General features: G+C 38.5%; 1 protein-coding gene and 1 pseudogene across 1 annotated transcript in view; both read right to left on the bottom strand.

Moving 5' to 3' along the window:
* KCTD16 (potassium channel tetramerization domain containing 16) overlaps window positions 1-13,588 on the bottom strand; it is a 281,440-nt gene that overhangs the window by 135,860 nt on the left and 131,992 nt on the right. The window lies entirely within an intron of this gene.
* Window positions 4,352-7,844, bottom strand: LOC106734822 (heterogeneous nuclear ribonucleoprotein A1-like; annotated as a pseudogene).

Genomic DNA, 13,588 nt, shown 5'->3' with positions numbered 1-13,588 from the left:
TGGGGGCCAGCAGGTGGCATAGTGGTTAAAGGCTCTGGATTGCCACATGGCCGACTACTGTTTAAGTCCTGGACCTGGCAACTTGTTTTCTTTCTCTCTCTCTCTCTCTCTCTCTCTCTCTCTCTCTCTCTCTGTTTCTCTCTGGTCAAATTAAAAAAAAATAGAAAGAAAGAAAGAAAGAAAGAAAGAAAGAAAGAAAGAAAGAAAGAAAGAAAGAAAGAAAGAAAGAAAGGGAAAGAATCTTTAAAACAAAAAAAGAATACAGACTCTGGAATTCTAACGCCAGACTCCTACTGTCAAACTCCTTTCAGTCCTATATGAGATTGGGTAAGTTAGCTGACTTTTCTAAAACTCACTGTCCTGTAAAATAGGAATAATACTAACTTTCATAGCATTGCCATGGAGATTAAAGAAAATCATGGAAGTAGAGTGCTTAACATGGTACCTAGCAATAGTGCACACTCAGCAGATAAACACTATTATTATCATTGCAAATGCTATTATGAGGGCAACTTTTTGCCAAAATGAAATTATAACAACAATTTTTCATTGATCTAGAACTGTATACATTTTTATCAATATTATCATTCGTTTATGTTATTTAGCCCTTAAATCTATGAGATATGTTTTCTTTAAAATAATAATCAACACAGTTTCTCGGAAACAGAAGCAGAGTTCAAGTGATTTGACAAAGTCACCCACATGAAGACCTGAAACCTAGTGTTGAGATGTCGTCTCCACCAGAACACTCCACTATATGTGATTCAAGAATATGGACAGTGAAGATCGATCAGAGAAAGCTACAAAGTCATTATATCATTTCAACTCTAAATGGGATTGTAAATTCAGTCCCTCATTGATGAAACCTTTCATAACCACACTTCAAAGAACAGGAAATTAGTGTATAAATTGGTTCCCTTTAACCTCTAAGGAATTTCTTTTTATGTCAGTGGCTTTCTAAGGCAAATATATTCTGGTTTCTAGTTGAGTTGTATATTTAAATAAACTGATAGATAGGTATACAGTTTGGGGTCATTTAATCCAAGAATAAATGATGGGGTAAGAGTAACAAAAAGAAAGAAAGAAAGAAAGAAAGAAAGAAAGAAAGAAAGAAAGAAAGAAAGACAAAAATAAATAAATAAAAGCCCTATATTCTCTAAATAAAGGAGAAATGAAGAATAAGACCCAGATTTGGTAGACTGATGGCACTGCTGTACTCAATTCTCTTTGATGCTGAACTCAGCCATGCAACATGCTTTGGCCAGTGGGTCATTAGCAAACCAGTGTAAGCAGATCATAATGAAAACCACTTACACATTGATGCTGGTTTTACTCTCATTCCTCTGCTTTTGCCATGAACATGCCCGGATTAGACTGCTGGAGAACAAGACACAAAAAGCAGAACAGAGTTGCCACTAATTATCTTAGCCTGAATAACCTTAGACCAACCAACATCTGGCTGACTCTCAAAATACACACAGGCTCACAGAGCAGGTATAGGCAAAATCAGCAGATCCATGGTGCCTACCTGCAGCTGACCACAGATAAATGAGCTGAGTGAGCCCAACCAATACCAGAACAACCACCTAATCAAATTGCTTTTTCTTAAGCTAAATAAAGGCTTATTGCTTTAAGCTATTGAGATCTGAGGTAGTTTTTTATGCAGCATTATTATGGCAATACATAATGGATACACCATAGGCCAAGTGAGAACAAAAGAAAAGCCACATTCATGTAGCAAATATATAGTATTATTCAAGAGCTGTGAATGACAGAACTCCAACTGGAAGCTCAACCTGTACAACTATCCTATGATCTCATTGCTATAGAATAGATTGCTGAAATGATCTTGTATTAATGATCTCAGCCTGTAAGTCCTAAAGTACATAATATAATTACTTTTAGAATTTTTTTTAATGTAGAGGAAAAGAAAAAAATAGTGTTATAGCACATTTACTGATGAGTCTTGCAGTAGCGTGATCAAATGGAGATCTGGCTGTTTCTTTGAGGGATGCCGAATACTAGTATTTTTAATGCCCTCATCTCCTCTTTGGGCCTATTATTCTCTTTAAAGAAGAATCTTCAGATTCTGAGCTATTTAGAGTTCTGAGATACATGCAGAGGACAGAAGTTGAAGGCTTCACAAGTCAATGTGTAAGCTTTAACTTAATCCGTTTATTTTATTAAGAAATACTTTTTGAAAGAGAGATTTTTGCTATAGGGTATGTGTTCTTGCCAGAAAGACAGAAAGCAAGAAATCACCCCCTGGGGGGAGGGGGTGGCCATGCCACAATCCCTTCTCGTTCATTCTCCTCTTGGGATCTTGGGTGTGCATGCAACACACCCAGCATAAATTTGAAGCCTCCAGGTTCAGGACTTGAACTATAGTCAACTACATGGGAGTACAATGATGTAACCATTGCACCATCAGCTAGTCCCTTAACCCTCTTATTTTCACTACAGCATCTCACCATTGCTCTCCACTGGGCTTGCTGACCCTGAATCCTAAGCATTCCTTGTTTAGTGATTTGAAGGCAGTTCTCCCTGCTCCTGTCAAGTGGAGAAAGTGGGTTGCTTAGATTTCTAAGGTGGGTGACTTATCAGGATCCTAAGTGCACCTTATGCTGGCTTTCCAAGGGTGCTTCTGTGTCCAGCCTGTTTCTCTCCTGGGATCTCAACCTGGAATCTCCAGTGCCCCTGGAGTTTTCGAGGGTCACATCATCCTCTCTTATGTTTCCCATCCACTTAGGTTCAGCTTTTTCTTCTCTACTAAATCAGTTCTCATTTGTGCATCTACATTCCGGCTTCCAAAATGTTGTTGACATTTCTTATCTGGTGTTATCCTCTGAACCATTCTCTTTGTCCTTGCATTTTAATGATATTTTATTCTTCTCATCATTTTAGGGGCATTTAATAGAAATCAGAGGAGAAAAATAAAAAAGAAGACCTATGTTTTCAGAATGCTATCTTTTACCATAAGGCCCTCTTCTTTTTTTTCAATACATGCAAGCTTCCTCTAGGAGCTCCTCATATTTTCCTATAATCTTAATGGTCAGAAGGTCACAATTATAAATGTTCTAGACCTATGAAATTATTCTTCAACTCTAAATGACCTAAAGGAATTCTCTTACTTCCTGGGTAAAACTCAGAGGTCAGAAAAAATTCAGTTTGGGTATAAGAGTTGAATTCAACTGCACTAAAGCATTTTTATACATAATCATATTCAACTAATTCCTCCCCTTTTTTCGAGTAAGCTCTGGGACCTTTCTATTTCTCCCTAAGGATAGAGAGTATTCCTAGGCTGTCGTTAGGATTTTCTCTGACTCTTAATGATATGATACCAATATTGATGGGTGACTGTAACATTGTACTTTCAATTAACAGACCTCAAAGTCTTCAAGTCTAAGGAAAAATGGACACACTCCCCACCCCTTACCCATAACCGTGCTACCTATCTAGGGTAGCATGTTGTTTGACAGCTGACAACTTTAATTCATTCTGTTCCTAGGTAATTATATGCTGCCTACTTTTCAACCTATGCTACCATTTCCTGTGTGAATTGGATGATGACTTGAAGTCTTTCTGCATATGTAGGTAGCAATCATCATATTGTAGAGAGCTGATAAAATCTCAGACAAATGAATTGAAATTCATGAGCTCAGAATACTCTTGTATGTTACTGAAACAACCAGTCTGGTGATGGTGCTGTGCTGTGAAGTCTGATTACTATAAAAGTTTAAGGAGCTCTTTCTAGCTTAAAGCAAAAGTAAGGATAGTACCATGCCTATTCTGTAGTCAATATTTCAGGCAACTGGTACAGTACCATAAACTATATGAAGACTCAACAAACTTTTGGCAGCCAATACTTTATATGAAGCCTAAAGTAGAAATCTTTAGATATGACTCCATGCTTTTACCTCTGTTTTTCTTACTAGAATAACATTTCTCCTATGTCTAGAAAAATTCTATTGCTATTTAATTTATTAATTAATTTATTCATTCATTTATTTATTTTTAAAAAGACACATTTATTCAGTGTCATGATCAGACTATGACATTTAGCAATCAACAGCATGGGTGCAAAAAAAACTACATTAAAACACTTTGTTGGAATGCTTCATACTTTCCACAGAACAGAAACTAAAATAACCTGTTATACAATTAGTCACAAATACAGTCCTCATATTTTTTGCCCATACACATGAGTATTGTCTAAAACATGTCTTCTTTGTAGCAGCTAGACCCTGCCACCACTGTGCTTGGTTGAGTTCACAAATCTATTGTAATCTGTAGATTCCCTGTCACTTCTCTGGCTCTCCTCTCCTGCTAAACTTTGTTTCCTGGCAGTTAATTAAAACCTTCTGCTACTGCCATAGCTACTGCTGCTGCTGGAACCACCATAGAAACCTTGATTTCATGATTTGGCAAACTATTGGCCTCCACCTCCATAAGAACCAGAGCTTCTGCCTCCAAAGTTGCCACACCCTTCATGGGTCCAAAATTTGAAGATTGATTATTATATTCGCCAAAATCATTGTAGCTTCCACCACCTCCAAAATTGCTTCCATCATTACCAAATCCATCATAGCCATCCCCACTTACACCATATTCACCATCACCACAGCTGCCACCAAAGCCACCATGACCACTGAAGTTTCCTCCATGACCAAAGCTGTCATTACCACCAAAACCACCTCCTTGGCCACCACCAAAGTTTCCAGAACCACTTTGACCTCTAGGGCTGGAGGAAGCACTAGCCATTTCTTATTTGGACAGGGCTTTCCTTACTTCACAGTTGTGGCCATTCACGGTATGGTATTTCTGAATGACAATCTTATCCACAGAGTCATGATCATCATAGATTACAAAAGCAAAGCCCCTCTTCTTGCCACTGCCTCGGTCAGTCATGATTTTGATCACTTCAATTTTACCATACTGTTCAAAATAATCTCTTAGGTGATGTTCTTCAGTGTCTTCTTTAATGCCACCAACAAATATCTTTTTCATAGTTAAGTGGGCACCCGGTCTTTGAGAATCTTCTCTCGAGATGACCCTCTTTGGTTCCACAACTCTTCCATCCACCTCGTGTGGTCTTGCCTTCATTGTTGCATCCACCTCCTCCACAGTGGCATACGTGACAAAACCAAAGCCCCTGGAGTGCTTGGTGTTTGGATCTCGCATTACCATGCAGTCCGTGAGCGTTCCCCATTGCTCAAAATGACTTCTCAGGCTCTCATCGGTTGTTTCAAAGCTCAACCCTCTGATAAAGAGTTTCCACAGCTGTTCCAGCTCTTTGGGAGACTCCGACTTAGACAAGATGGGAGTGGGAAGAGAGAGTTCAATGATGCTTTCCCAGCAGTGTCCACAGGCAGAAAGGAGTAATCTAACAAACGTATCTGCTTCTATAGCTATTTTAAAACTCAAATTCAGTTGTATCTACTAAGTCAAGTCCTAATTCTCCTTCCATTGTGTTTCTATATGTTTTACATCCCTTTGTTATGAAACCTCCAGTTTATGGCTAAGTATGTGTTTATGTGTCTTTCTATCCCCAGACCATATGTCATGGAGTAGATAATGGGAAGCAAATGTTACAGAGAGGTTAAAAAGTATGGGCTTTGAGATTACACTAGATCTTGAATGGCATTCAAGTCTGTTATTTACCAGTTTACCTTTGCTGTAAGCCTTAATTACCTTACTTAGAAAATGGAGATAAGAGGAGAATCTCCACAACAAGGGGCTGTTGGGTATAAGTGTTATAATATGTTTTATGGGATTAACACATTGCCCAACATATCATAAACTAGTATCAGTAATTATTATCTAATACAAATTGTAATTATTGGTCTAGAAAGCAGGGATTTTTGCATTATCTACTATAGTACAATGCTTAGTATATAGAAAATACTCAGGGGGAACCAGCAGCTAGCGTAATGGCTATGTCACTGGACTCCCACATAGTCAACTGCGGTTTGTGTCCTGGACCCGGTGGCTTAAAACTCACACCGGGCATGTGTGCGTGCGTGCCCAAGATCCCGAGAGGAGAATGGAGGAGAAGGGATTGCGGCGTGACCATTCCCCCTGGGGAGTGATTTCTCACTTTCTGTCTCTATGTCTCTCTCAGTCTGTCTGGCGAGCGCACGCGCCCTATAGCGAAAACCTCTCCAAAAAGAAAAAAAAAGAAAATACTCAGGGATTGGCAGGTGGTGTGGTGGTTAAGGGCACTGGACTCCCACATGGCCGACCACAGTTCGAGTCCCAGACCTAGCAGCTTGCTTTCTCACTTTCTCTCTCTCTCTCCCCCTCTCTCTCTATCTCTCTTTCTGCCTCCCCCAGTCAAATTAAAATAAATAAATTAAATAAAATTAAAACATAATTATTCTTTAAGAAAAAAGAAAGAAAATACTCAGTGAAGTTTAAATTAATAAATACAGGAATGAATGGATAATACTGTAAGAGTCAGATTAGTTGTATAATCTCAGTTAATGAAGTCTTACTGTTTATCTTTTTAAAAGTAATTTATTTATGTACACTGTTGATATTAACCCAATAAAGTGAATATCTTGAAAATGGTTACTTTATTTTGTATCCCAGTTGTTCAGCCTACTTCTGTGGACTGGATGGATTTACAGTTGAAGCAACTATAGCTTTCCTTGTGCATTGCAAATGGGGTCAGGATGGTTTAGTCTGGCTCTCTCACCTCCTATCTTATCATGTTTGAAGGCCACAGGATAAACAACTTATGTTATTGGTTGTATTGTAATTATGACTTTGCTGTCTTATGCTATTGAAAATAATGTGCATGTGCATGTGTCAGTTCGGTTTTGGTAATGAGCCACTATTGTCTACAGGCTCTTTAAGAGAAAAGGGTACTTGCTCAGTAGTTAGCCGGCCCTGCTCTGCTCAGCCTTGGCCCTGTTAGCTCTTTACTGCTTAGCTAGTTAGCCCTGCTGAGCTCAGCCTTGGTTCAGCTAGTTCAGCCCTTATAGCCTTGGCTTGGCTCAACCCTGACTCAGCTCAGCTCAGCTCAGCTCCATGCCATGAGCTCTGAGGGAGGAAGCCACTCTGTGAGCATTCTTCACACACATTATAAGCTCCAAGAGGAAGGAAGCACTTTGTTAGTGCTATTAGAGCTCTGTGAGCTCCTGCAAGCTCAGCAATCAACAACATGACATCAGTTCCTCATGTCTTTTTCTAACTCCCTGCATCTCTGTTTAACTCACTCTTTGATGGAGGAAAGAATCTCACAGAACACCTTGTAATTTAGAAACCACAAACTATAACACACACAAGAGACACTAAAACCACTTATGAAAATTTCAACTTCATATACAGTGTTTCTTTGTATCTAAAATGGAATGACTGCAAATTACACTTGATCCATGTTCTTTCTAAGATCAATATATTGAACATATGATATATCCAAAAGTATTTTGTAAGCTTATAAGCCCTATACACACTCATATCTGTGTTTGTTTGCTTGAGTGATTGATTATTTACTTGTAGAAGCTTATTGCTTGGCACCACTTGAAAATTGCTATCTAACTTCACTAATATCCACATTATTTCTAATATATTTAACAGATTGATGTGGGGCCATCAACAAAATCTGTTGCTGTTTTGATGCAAAGTACAGCTTTGTGATTTTCTGTAATAAAACCCAAGAGGGCCAATAAAATGTTCTAATTGATTGCAATGTCGGTTTAAGATGCTACAATGGCTCCAAAGAAGAGCCATCTTTTAGCACTTCATTGTAGTTTACTTTTTATGGTCCTGGGATCTAGTGGGTAAATACATGTTTCTCCCCTAACACTAACCTGAAGAGACAAACCTCTGAGGAAGACCATCTGACCTTTATGCTTTTCCAACCCTGGGGCTATAAATCTATCAGCCTGCAGAGAGGAAGCATCCTAAAGATTATGGTAACACAGAGGAGTTTCTTGACTGAATCAAGCTAATAAAAATTAAAGTTCAAAGTCACTGGGTAATCTAAAACATTCATTACACCTGTGTTCAGCCAGCCAGGGCAAATCAGCCAAATAGGTGTCAAGCTAGTGAGCATGCAGGAGAAAGTAAATACCTCTCGATTCACCTTGTCTCCTCCAAGGGGTGTCAGCAATGTGGGATACAAGCAATAATCCAAATAAATGTGGCTTGGGAAATGCTAGAGGTCTTAAAAAATGCTCTGAGTCTCTAGGCTGGAAATACAGATGGATAGCATATTTACAGTTCATTCATTAAAAGACTGAGTACAGATTAAATATCTGAACCAAGAATGACATCAGTATAAATCAGACAACACGAGATTCAGATACTGATTGGGAAAAAAAATGCTATAGCAAAGGTTTTTTAAACCATAAGATTCACAAATATGGGGACTCTTTTCACAATGGAACAGGATAGAATAAATCCAAAAAGATCAGCAGAGCCAACAATAGGTCTCCAGCTGTCAGGGGTACCAGGAAGTAGCTGGGAGTAGCAGGACACACACTTGATGTCAAAGATGGAGGGTCTTGATGGCCAGGTTGGAGAATTTAGAGGCTATACACTAGGTTTTTAAGAGAGACACTTGATTTTCATGAGGATTATGCAATGCACATTAAAAAACTTGACAGGATAAAATTAATGTGTCAGCACTTAATCTGGCAAAGGAATGCACTTCCTGCTTGGAGTAAAGAAATTGTTCACCTTTCCCTTCCTGTTCCATCCCACACACTCAGATCACCAGGCAGAACATCTGCTGGCCCCAGGGGAAGGCCCACTCTTGAAGAGCAGAGATATAAATTGATTCTGGGATTATCCCTTCTTCCCCTTCCTGATCCTCTAAATAAAATTAATGAAGAGATTCTATGTAATTGCCCTGTGAACTCAAACCACATATGCACCTTTCCTTGAATTATCAAATTTGTCTGAGTGTCATATTAACTTGTGACTTTAATATTGCCTCTGACAGTGTTAACACAGACTAAGCTATGAGCAAAGCTTTTACTCTTCATGTCTCCCTTCTGCAAATATTTATTGAGCACTGCATTAGGTGCAGCAGGGGTTAAGAGAGAAAAAGCATTGCTCTGCAGTCAATTTCTTCACCTTCCAAGTGGGGAGGAAAAAAAAGTAAACCAATTTTTATATATACAACGATGTTGTTGGTGGTAAACTAATTGATGTAACTTTTTTTCTGTAGAGATAATCTACCAATATGAAATAAACACATGTGTTTGGACCCTGAAATCTCATTGTTTTGGATATATGTCGATGATGTACTCATAGACATTCTCCAGGGATTCTTTGTAGCGTTTGTAAAATAAGAAAGCTGCAAATAACTAAAATGGTCCTAATTAGGAGCCTGAGTAATTAAAACTTATAAAAGATCCATAAAGTGGAATTATTAGACAGCTGTTTAAAAGAATAATGCAGGTTTAAATGTGTTAACAGAAATACATCTAACATAGTTTTAAAAAAGATGAAAAATACTGCCAAAAATACAATCATTTTGTGTGTCATTTTTTAAAATCTATGTTTATATTAAGTACATGTGCATCAGCAATATGCAAAATTTCTATTTTGTGCAAAAAATATAAGAAACTGTTACCAGTGATCATCCATAGAAAAAGGGACCAAGGGATGTATATAACACACTGAAGAAAATTAATTATTTAAATACCATGTGGTAAGTGTACATAGCTTTATATTGGATGCCATGGAAACTCAAGGAAGGGTTTGTGAATTTCTAATGGGAAACAGAGAGAAGGAAGATTAGTAGAGCTAGTCAAGAAAAGGTAACATTTGAAGAGAGAGCCAACGTTAGCCTTGGAAGAAGGGCAGAAAGGCACACGGTATTCTACAAGATGCATCTTCACTGAGTTACCGAACCTTCATATCAAGTAGGTATATATCACTCACAGCAAGCAGAAGGACTCAATTCGAACAAGTAGCCTCCAAACTCCATAAATCACTAAAGCATATACTCTTAGCTAGGTCACCAATATTATTTAATTTTGGGAGGTAATATGTACGTCTGTCTGAGGAAATACGGTCTTGATTGGACCTCGAGGCCAAAACTCCACTGTGGCCAAAATTACTACTATAGTCCCCTGCTTGAGAAACTTTCTCTTCTGAAAATAAGTTCAAAATGTATGGTTAATTTCCTTATTCCACTAAATATTGGGTTTTGCTCATAATTCCCAATTCCTCAAAATTTTCTCTTAAATAATATTTAACATAATCATAACACAAGGATTTCAAGTAAGTCAAAGGCTGACCATAATATTATACAATGGGGATAGAAAAGCTTTTAATTATAAAAACAATATATCTATTTTGTAGGCTATTTTATTGCTGTAGTTAGAAAATTTCAAAACATTTTGTTAGGTCTGTTTTCTCAAATTCTTTTTTAGAATAATTTATTCCCCCAAAGACAAAAGAATTAGATTCTGGAAGCACTTGAAGAGAACTGGATATTTTTCTCTTTCTCAAGTAAATCAAAACTGATTTTCAAACAAGGTGAAATCTGGCCCAGAAGCCCCCATAAAAGCCTCCCTGCAGTCATCTTTAGTCAAGAAGAGAACAGTGAGCAGAACGGAAATTAGGAGACAGGAGTCAGTATAAGGTCCAATTTTGTCTGTTACACAAAGGTTTCCATGTCAATTTTAAGACTGAGTTGCACACACTGAGTGAAGTTTGATAAGCCAGATGGCAAAATATTTCAGCTCATCACAAAGCATTATGCTTGATGGAAAAGGCTGTAAACACTAAAAAACAAAACAAAACAAAAAAAACAAACAACAAAAACTTACCCTCCAGATAGAAGTGTTTGTTCCTGTATCAGCTAATTATTCTCTACTTTTCTCTTGCTAGTCCCTGACATCCATCATCTTGGATCATAATGATATTCTATATTTACTGTTGCTCTCTCAAAGTCAATTTACTTCATGAACTTTATTCCCATAGATTTAGGCATCCATTGTAGGGTAGTTTTGAAGGGAAGAATCCCATGGGAAAAATAATCACAGACTTGTACTATTTTAATGTCTTCCTTTTAACAGCTAGAAGATATTTTATAAAATATAATTCCCTTTGGGGCAGTGTGAAGAAGAGGGGAGAAGCGACCCCTGGACCAACCAAAGCCTGTGTGTCGCTGCATCCAGCAACTATGTCCTGCTTTTGTCACCACCATGCCCAAGAGAAAGGATGAAGGGGATACTAAAGGAGATAAAGCCAAGTGAAGGATGAACCACAGAGAAGATCTGCAAGGTTGTCTGCGAAACCTGCTCCTCCAAAGCCAGAGCCGAAGCCTAAAAAGGCCCCTGTGAAGAAGGGAGAGAAGGTACCCAAAGGAAAAAAGGGAAAAGCTGATGCTGGCAAGGATGGGAATAACCCTGCAGAAAATGGAGATGCCAACATGGATCAGGCACAGAAAGCTGAAGGTGCTGGAGATGCCAAGTGAAATGTGTGCATTTTTGATAACTGTGTACTTCTGGTGACTGTACAGTTTGAAATGCTATTTTTTTTATCAAGTTTTATAAAAATTCAGAATTTCGTTTTATCTTTTTTTTTAAGCTATGTTGTTAGCACACAGAGCACTTTATTGTTGTTTTTTGAGGAAGGGGCATTTGTCACTAATAGAATATCTCTGAAGCTGGATTGATTTGGACAACATCTTTCCCATCTAGTCTTGAGAGATTCCTCTTGGCTCCCGAGAGGAGGATTCCCTGACACACACATACGTGGGAGTCCAGTGACATAGCCATTACGCTAACTGCTGGTTCCCCTTCCCTACTAGTTTTGAGAGACTTCCTCATGGCTCCCAAGAGGAAGGATTCCCTGACACACACAGCCACCTTGGCACAGATGCCTTGTGGTGTGGGAAACTTAACATTTGCTTTTATGTCCTCTCCCTTTCTGCCTTCAGCATAGACTTAACTCCCTTTAACCAGAGACCTGTGGGGACCTGACCACAGAAAATTGGTTATACCAGTATCAGGCAATCTGGACTTGCCAATGACACTGAGATGGCATCCTTCAAAAGAGCAACAGTTCCTTTTCTATACTGTTGGATCTTCAGGTTGATAATTTTGCCATTTTCATTACCTGAAAGTCAGGGTTGGCTCGTGAAAAGTTGTTAAAAAAACATGCTAAATGTGAAATGTCAACCCTCTCTCTAAACTTTCCCTGTTCAGAGCATCAAATGAAGACTTCATTGTTCTTTTTTGCTATAGGGCACATGCACTCGCCAGAAAGACAGAGAAAAACAGAGACAGAAAGCAAGAAATCATCCCCCAGGGAAGATGGCCACGCTACAATCCCTTCTCCTCCATTCTCCTCTTGGGATCTTGGGCACGCATGCATACGTGCCCGGCGTGAGTTTAAGCCACCGGGTCCAGGGCTCAAACCACCATCGACTACATGGGAGTCCAGTGACATAGCCGTTACACTAACTGCTGGTCCCAAGACTTCATTAGGTTTTATAGTGGCTTTCTGATTTGGGTAGTCCATTGAAGAAGGGAGTTTGAAAGCTGTTGTATACTGTTAACAATTGTCTGTCCATTTCCTGTCTGAAAAACCATGATTGTTTATGAAAAGTATATTTAATAAAGCTGGATACAGTTTAGCTTGGAAAAAAATATATAATTCCCTTCATGGATGATCTCAGCTCTATGACAGAGCAAAACATTTTATTAAATCATTAAAACAACTATATGAAAAAAAACTTTGATTGAGTCTCTTATTGTTATTCATAATTATTAATCCTCTCTTGATAGGGTTCTTTATGAAAATAAAGAGGAATACACATGAAAACATTTAGATTACATAGCCTCTACATAAAGTATTTTATTAATGGGATAAGTGTTTATTGAATTCTTACAGTGTGTAAGTATTGTTCCAGACATTGGGCATCTGATGATAAACAAGGCATCAATACTAAGTTCATGGTCTTCACAGTCAAGTAGAGAAGGGTAACAGGCAAATCAAGAGCAGTTATGCAAAGGGTGGTGAGGTCTTCAGTGGGAAGGTGCTTACTGCTACAGAAATTCATTGGCAGGATGACTCCTCAGGATGCACTGCAGTGAATGCATTCTGAAGGCTGTCATCTCTAGGCTGAAACTTACAGGAGAAGCAAAACATAGCTAGTCTGAAAGAAAGAGAATGATAAAAAAAAAGAAAGAAGTTTCCAGAAGTAGGAAAGCACATGGCACATAGTCTAGTCTAAGTTGAATATATTAACAGAATCTAAGATGGAAAGGGAAGGAAAGGTAAGTGAAGAGGGAAGGAACAGAGGGTCAGAAGATGGAGACAGAGCATGAAAGTCCTTTGGATCTTGTTCAAGGACTTAAAACTATATCCTAAGGATAATAAGCTGTCTCTGTAGAACTCTAAGCAGCATTGTGATGTAATAAGACTTTCTGCTAGAAAGAAGGTTGTCTAAAATGGCTAGAGTAGAGTCCCTCACAGAATTCTTGATAAGAATGAGACCACCTAATGGCATAATGGTTAGGTTGCAGGACTCCCATGTAGTCAATCATCGTTCAATTCCTGGACCCTGTAGCTTACACTCACACTGGACATATGTGTATGTGCCTAAAATCCCAGGAGG

The sequence above is a fragment of the Tupaia chinensis genome, unplaced genomic scaffold (assembly GCF_000334495.1).
Source record: "Tupaia chinensis unplaced genomic scaffold, TupChi_1.0 Scaffold000228_1, whole genome shotgun sequence".
Taxonomy (NCBI): Eukaryota; Metazoa; Chordata; class Mammalia; order Scandentia; family Tupaiidae; genus Tupaia; species Tupaia belangeri.
This window is presented reverse-complemented; position numbering and strand designations above follow the sequence as displayed.